Genomic DNA, 7145 nt, shown 5'->3' on the forward strand with positions numbered 1-7145 from the left:
TAAAATTGTAATACCCAATATTTCATGAGTGATTGACTTGCACTATGAAATGATTTAACCGCATGGTAATCATACCATTAAAATGCATAATTGGTTTAATGTTAATTTTCTATTAGTTAGATGACTATAATAACTTGTTAGAGGCCGCTCATAGTTCATTCATAAAGGGATGACTGATTACATATTGATCACAATTTTATTCACTGTCAATCTAATAGAGAATTTATGAGTTTACATAATAACAGTTATTTGCTATGATTTAAAGGTCTAGATTTATGACATAAATAGTGAATCATCTAAGGGTTTTATGAATACAATGAATTTAGATCTTTGTTAATGTGTCTTGATATTTGGGAATAAATATAAGATATATTGTTAGACCTGATTACAACAAGCTAAAAGGTTTGGTGCAACATGTAATAACTCAAAAGTTTGGTGTGTGGAGTGAAATATGTGTGCATAGGGTTATGAAAATGTTTCTTATAAATTGAACACATAATCACACCTCGGCTAGCAGAATTTTGGAAATAGAGTAAGAGAAATTTTTCTCTCAATTTTTCCTCCCACAAATTACATTAACAAACAATTGAAAATACATGCCAACACATGTGAGGCACTCTTAACGCTTCTCATAGCTTGTGGTGTTGTAGTGCCTCCGTTTGGATGAGGAGGAGCTTTGTTGACTGATGAAAAGAGCGTGAAATAAATTCAAGATGGAATCCTGTTTGGTGGATTCTCCAACCGCAGGTATCAGATTCTAAAACTATTAAAATTGCATGTATAATGTTCTTGATCCGAAGGGACTTTTTGTTATGTCTTCTTGGTATTAATCACTAAAGGATTATTCATTATACATGTAATAACCCTTTTTGGATGAGTTTATGTTTGTTTGTGTAAGGTTTTCCATCCTTATCTCACAAATATTTGGCAATGGAAATAGTATAAAATCATAAATTTTGACTGGAGAAATCTTAACCCCAAGATCCAGGAGTGTTATACATATAATAGAAGGGGAGATACCAAACCTACATTTGAAAGCTCTTTCATGTAGAGTTGTGCCTCAAATTCATTTAGAACCTTTCCACAACTCCTTATGAGCTAGTAGAGTCTCTACTTATCCACACAAAGATAGCCACAAACTGATGAACATTTCTCACCACATTACTTGGGAAAATATTTTTAATTGATTTCTTTATAACTCTACTAAAGGTACACATAAATTGGTCCAATAAAAAAACAGGATTAAACCATTCAAAAATTATAGTTTGATTTGTACTAAGTTAAAAAATAGTTTATATGGGTGGGAAAATTCATAAAAAATGGTTGACAACTTATGATCCAGTTTGAGTGACTAGGAAGCCAAACTAAACCATAAACAAATTTTTATTTTTTAATAAAATGGCATCGTTTGGTTTCAACTAAACTCAAAACCTTCATTTGCTCTTCACTCTTTCATCGATCTCTCCCAATCCAATTAAAATTTTAGACTAATAATCTCGTTTAGTTTTTGTTCAACAATAATCCTTTCAAATATAAAATACAAAAGTAAAATAAATTTTACAAAATATGTGAGAGAGGGGTGTACAAAAATATCCAATTATTAGACAAAATTGAACAATTACAAAATTATGGTTTTATTCGATTTGGGTTGTAGAATAATTTGATTCCATTTTAAAAATTGAAAAAAGTGATTTATGATTTACAATCCAATTTGGGTGGGAATGAAATCAAATTAAATTGTAAATCGTTTTTACACAAAAGCAATTTCAACTTCTTTTATAAAAAATAATAAGAAAAGAACACATTCCTTCATTCAAAATAATATAAAAAGGTAATATGGCAAAATGGATGTCAAAATAAGAAGTCAATGGATAAATGGAAGACCACATTCAAAATAATATAAAAACTGCTATAATATATTCCAATTGTTATGTATGTAATAGAAATCTAAAGAAGGATTGAAGTAAACGTAAATGCAAATATTTAATATAAGATAGAATTCTGTAAAAGATTTTTTTGAACTTGGAACTTGGAATGAAAATCACGAGGTTTTTGCATCCAAATCTTATGAAATGTTTTATGTAAAATGTAAATGCAGGGATTCTATTTATAGAGTTTTCCCTACTACCTCACCGTCCTTCATGGGTGTGAAATCAATGTATATATTTAATAATACTTAGATTTTCACCATTTATAGAAAATGACATTAATTTCACTAAAGAAACCCCGTGGGATGAAAATCATATATAGAAACGTAATTATTTAATAATTTATAAAATAGGGTTAAACGTATTTAAGCTATTATATTAAAAACCTTATGAGGATACCTTACAAGGATAACCTATCCAAAGAAAAAAGAGAGTAGTACACATTTTTTCCAATATATAAACCATTTCAAGAATTTGCTCCCCTAATGAATGTTTTTCCTTTTTGTAATAGGATTATAATGATTAATTTGGTTATACATTAAGTTGTCATTTACCGATGTTATATCCTAACTTTTTAAATATTAATATTAGTAATGTCTTGGTGTATAAATCCACAAAATTGTCATTAAAGTGTTTTTGCTTGATATCAATCTTTCGACTATAGCAAAGCCCATAAATTTAAAAGAACTTTGATAAATTATATTTGGTTTTGTCTCCTTTAATATATCCTATTATCATTTCGGCAATACAAGTTACATTATTTTTATATAATATGGAAGGAGTGTTGTGGTATAGAGAAGACTATATGTATTTTGGAGATGAAAGATGACAGATTGTAACTATACATATTTTTTACTGGTTTTTATAGAGAACTAAAATCTTTGAATAATTCGAAGATATTACAATCAAAGTTTGTTTGATAGAGTACTATAATATTAATATCCTATTATATGTAATACCTTTAGATATGTTTCGAGGCACTAGTATCATTTTCCTGATATTTGAATTTTGAACGTTGTTAGATTCGGGTTAAATCAAACTAAAAGCAAATCTAGAGTTTTGTTTTGGACCTGGCGTACAGCTCATGTATGTGTGGTCCATTTTATTTTAGACTCCCACGTGCATTGGGAGTCCTAATTAAATGAAAGTGGGCTTCCTATGTAAGGCACCCCACCCTCCTTCAGTTAGAGTTGGAGCTGCCATCTTTATTTTATTTTCTCCTCCCATTATGACCAAAAGCCTTTCCCTAATTTCTTCCACCGGAATTGCCAGAGAGAGAAAGAGCTAAGGGAGAAAATTTCGGCTGCTGGAGAGAAAATTCCGGCAGCCGAGAAAGTTGTAGAAAGGAGAAGAAAGTCCAGTCCAACCTGCTACCGAAAACAGTTTCTTGCAGCCCCCTTATTGTTGGATTTCGAGAAGAAAAAAGAGGGAGAGAAGAGCAACCACCAGTAGCCAAGAAGAGAGCCACTGGCGACAGCACAAAGAGGAAAAAGAGGAAGCTCAAGGCCGCCATCTTCTTGCCGAAAAATTGCAGGTAAGTAGGACAACTTCTTACTCGGTTTTTGCATGAAAGTTCCGTGGACTTCTGGCCTGCTATATATGCTATGATTGTTTGCATGATTATATCGGAAATCTTGACTGCTTGTGATGAGTTTTATCGGCTATATCTCCTGGATTCTAACACAGTTCTTGAAAGAAACTGGTTCTTGAGTTTTGTTGCCTGTGGCCTGCATGTGTTAATGTCTGTTGTATGCTGTGCTCGATCTAGATATGTTAGAGTTTCCCCTTTTCTTGTGTTTGATTTAGGAGAAAGTGTATGCTGAGATTTCACTGAATCTTGTTGTTGAATATGGTGGGCTACTTGTGCGTTAATGTGAGGAGGAACCAGCCAAGAAATTGGCCTGAGAAAACACCCCCCACGAACGTCGTAGCTCTACCTGTTGTGGGGGAGTAACGTGAGCCTACCCTTGCATGGATTTTTGAATTGTTGTTGCTTGAATCTTGTGGATTAAGGCTGCATCTGTGAACGTGTTGAATACATGCCGTTAAAGATACAAGAAGGTTGGAAAACCCATGTATGTGCTTTGAGAAAATAACATTTATATGTGATGGTTGCTGGGATGGATGATAGGCCATGTTTTGGTCAAAAAATCTTTCTTCTAGAGACACCGACAAGCTTCCGTCAGGTTACTGCAGGGACTGTCACACGCGCTCTTAAACATGATGCATTCGGGTTATAATCTGCATTGAATTTTTGACTGAAAATTAGGTCACAAGTCACCCTAAGAATCAACTTATAAAGAAAAATTATTATATTGTTTGATGATGTTTGTTAGATGACAAACCAAATTTGGGCTAGAAAATCAACCTTCCAGGGATGCTGGCAAGTTGTCATGAGGTTCCCTGTAGGACCATTGCACACACTCTTGAACGTGATGCGTTCAGGTTGTAAGTCTAGGTTAGATTTTTGGTATTTTTAGTAAATAAAAAAAAAATTAGACTGCAACTCACCCTGAGAAAACAACTTATAAATTACTTATTGTGGTCGCCGATTTTTATTTTTAAGAAATTCCTCCATGACTACTTTAAATAAGTTTTGAAATAAAATTCTATTGCGATAAGGAAAAATATACTAAATTTTAATTATTGTGGCCACTAATCCGTATGTTCAAAAATGACTAAAGATTTGTCATGCTTTGAAGGAAAAATATGGATGTAAATTTATTAGGTGTAGGTTGAACATGATTTAAAAGTTATGAGAATTGTGATAAGGATGATTAAGATATAAGGTCTGTTAGAGTATTGAAAGATACCCGAGATAAGGTTCAATATGAACATTAGATAGACTCTCGAGGGATAAAATACCAAATGGAAGGAATAAGGTTGATATGAGAAATACTCAAGGGGTTAGATACCTGAGGAAAATATTTGATATGAATACGAGAAAGATATCGAAGGGAGAGAGCAAAATGATCAAAGAGAGAAAATCACAGGCATAGTTTATATTGGACTTGAAATAAGTCTGAAAGTGTTTTGAGAGATTAGGAATTGATAAGGACTTGATATCCCAATAAGATAAGAGGTAATTCGATACTTATAGAACATAGATAGATAGGACTTGAGATTAGTCTAAGAGAGTTTCAGGGTATAAGGTATCAATAGGGACTAGATATCCCAATAAGATATGAGATTATTTAATACCAATAGGATATAAAGATTGAGATTATTAGGCTAGTAAGGAAGTGTCCGTGACCTTGGCATACCCTTAGATAAGGTAAAGTCCATCAATCATTGTCCTTAGATTAAGAGATATATCATTGTCAAGACTGTGGGTCTATCAATTTGCTAGGAGTTACTAAGACATGTAAAGTTCATCAATTAGGGATTCACATATTGATTTAGCCAGGACTATAAGTCTATCAATTGGCAATGAGTGATTTGACAACTATGACTTGAGATTAGTTAGCCAAGAATGGCCACAAGAGTGGGTACGTTGATTTCCTGAGATTCGAGTTAGATACCGACTACCTAAGATTCAGATTAAGATAACTTGGGTTAGTAAAGAAATGGAAAATAGATTGAGATTAAGATGGGTAAGATAGATCATTCTTGCTTATTGAGATTTATACTCATTCATTTCCTTTGCATTTTGCAGGTGACAAGATTAGAGGTGAAGACGGCAACAAGGTGGTGACTTAGTGATGAAGAAGCATGCGATAGATGGAGTTATAGGTGTAGATAGCCATATTATTATATGGTTTGATATTTAGGGACATTATTTTTTTTTAGTAGTTTGATTTTGAATTTGAGATATTTTACATTATATGCTTAGGGATTATTCTATGATAAGGGTTTTTATTATTTTTTTTAAATAAAGACTTTGAAGTGATATTAAGATATTATTGAGATTTATGCATGTTTGAATAGAGAAGATTTTGTTTTAAGTTGAGATGCCATTCATGCTTATAAAGATTTTAATAGCGTTTTATCCCAAAAGATAAGATTTTTGGGGTAGGTGTTACAATTATTATCATAGCCCAAATTTTAGGAACCAAAACATATAGATTAGATTAAGTGTGTATCAATTGAGTCTTGCATGCCATATTGATTGTTTGCACCTTATAACACTCATAGATAAGCTCAAATGCATGTAAGTCTTTTTCTTTTTGTATTTAATTATGATTAATGATGAATTTTCAGTAGGGACGATCATGCATCACAAGGGTGACGCTTATTCGTGCCTTGGAAGGGTAGAGAAGTTATTTCACATAAAGCATGTGAAAATGGCTAAGTTCTTAAAGATGCATGTCTATGTATTTTAGGGTACACAGTCATACATCGTTAGCAAATTTGAATTTTTGCATATAAGATCAGTTTCACAAAATATTTAGAAATTGTCTTAATTAAGTATTGCAACACATGCCAGTGTATATGAAATACACACCCATGTGTCATGTTTAGCAAACAAAATAAAAAAAGGAACGTATTGTTATTATGCATTATTTTTTACACTTGAACTCTTTCAGCCATAAAAAAGAAAAGAAAAGGAGAAAGTGAAAGCAACTAAGGTGTATCAAGGTGAGATTAGATCAAAGGAACTTTGAAACCACGCAAAAACCTTACTTGAATGTTGAAGGACAAGGTTGTAGGGTGTTTTTTTGGTTAATTAGATTTTGAGTGCAAGATGATGATCAAGGTCTGTTATTTGCATGATTTAAACTTCTAAATATTATATGATGAATGTGATGATTTTAATAGTGTTGTATAAATCCAAAAATCATATGTTTTGACGTGATAAATTGTAGTTATAAACCTATGATACATGAACTACACAGTTGGTTGATAAATCATGTGTAAATTGATCAATAAAAGATGTTTAGACATGTAGTGATTACTTGATTATGCTTTTATTCATCGAAACTTAGATTAGACAGCCAAAAAATGCAAAATACAGTAAGTTAGAAAAATCCAAATGGCGACGCATGGTCATGTATATAAGTATACATGACTATATGTCCCTTTGGTAGAAGAAAACTTTGCAAGAAGCAATATGATCGTTTTACTGAAAAATTCACACATGGTCATGTGGTATAGGAGAAATGTCCATGTGTGGTTCCTTAAAAGTGAATGGCCATGTGAAACAAAGAAACGACAATGTATGGTCATGGGTTTAGCATTGGTCAACACAAACAGAAGTATAAAAGACCATTTTACCCT

General features: G+C 32.3%; 1 long non-coding RNA gene across 1 annotated transcript; it reads left to right on the forward strand.

Annotated features, from left to right (window-relative positions):
• Positions 1-3120: 3120 nt before the first annotated feature.
• Positions 3121-5834, forward strand: LOC123192745. Its single transcript, XR_006496932.1, has 2 exons — positions 3121-3462; positions 5584-5834. It is a non-coding gene; the product is annotated as an uncharacterized LOC123192745 (long non-coding RNA).
• The last annotated feature ends 1311 nt before the right edge of the window (positions 5835-7145 follow it).

This window comes from Mangifera indica, chromosome 12 (genome assembly GCF_011075055.1).
Source record: "Mangifera indica cultivar Alphonso chromosome 12, CATAS_Mindica_2.1, whole genome shotgun sequence".
Classification (NCBI taxonomy): domain Eukaryota; kingdom Viridiplantae; phylum Streptophyta; class Magnoliopsida; order Sapindales; family Anacardiaceae; genus Mangifera; species Mangifera indica.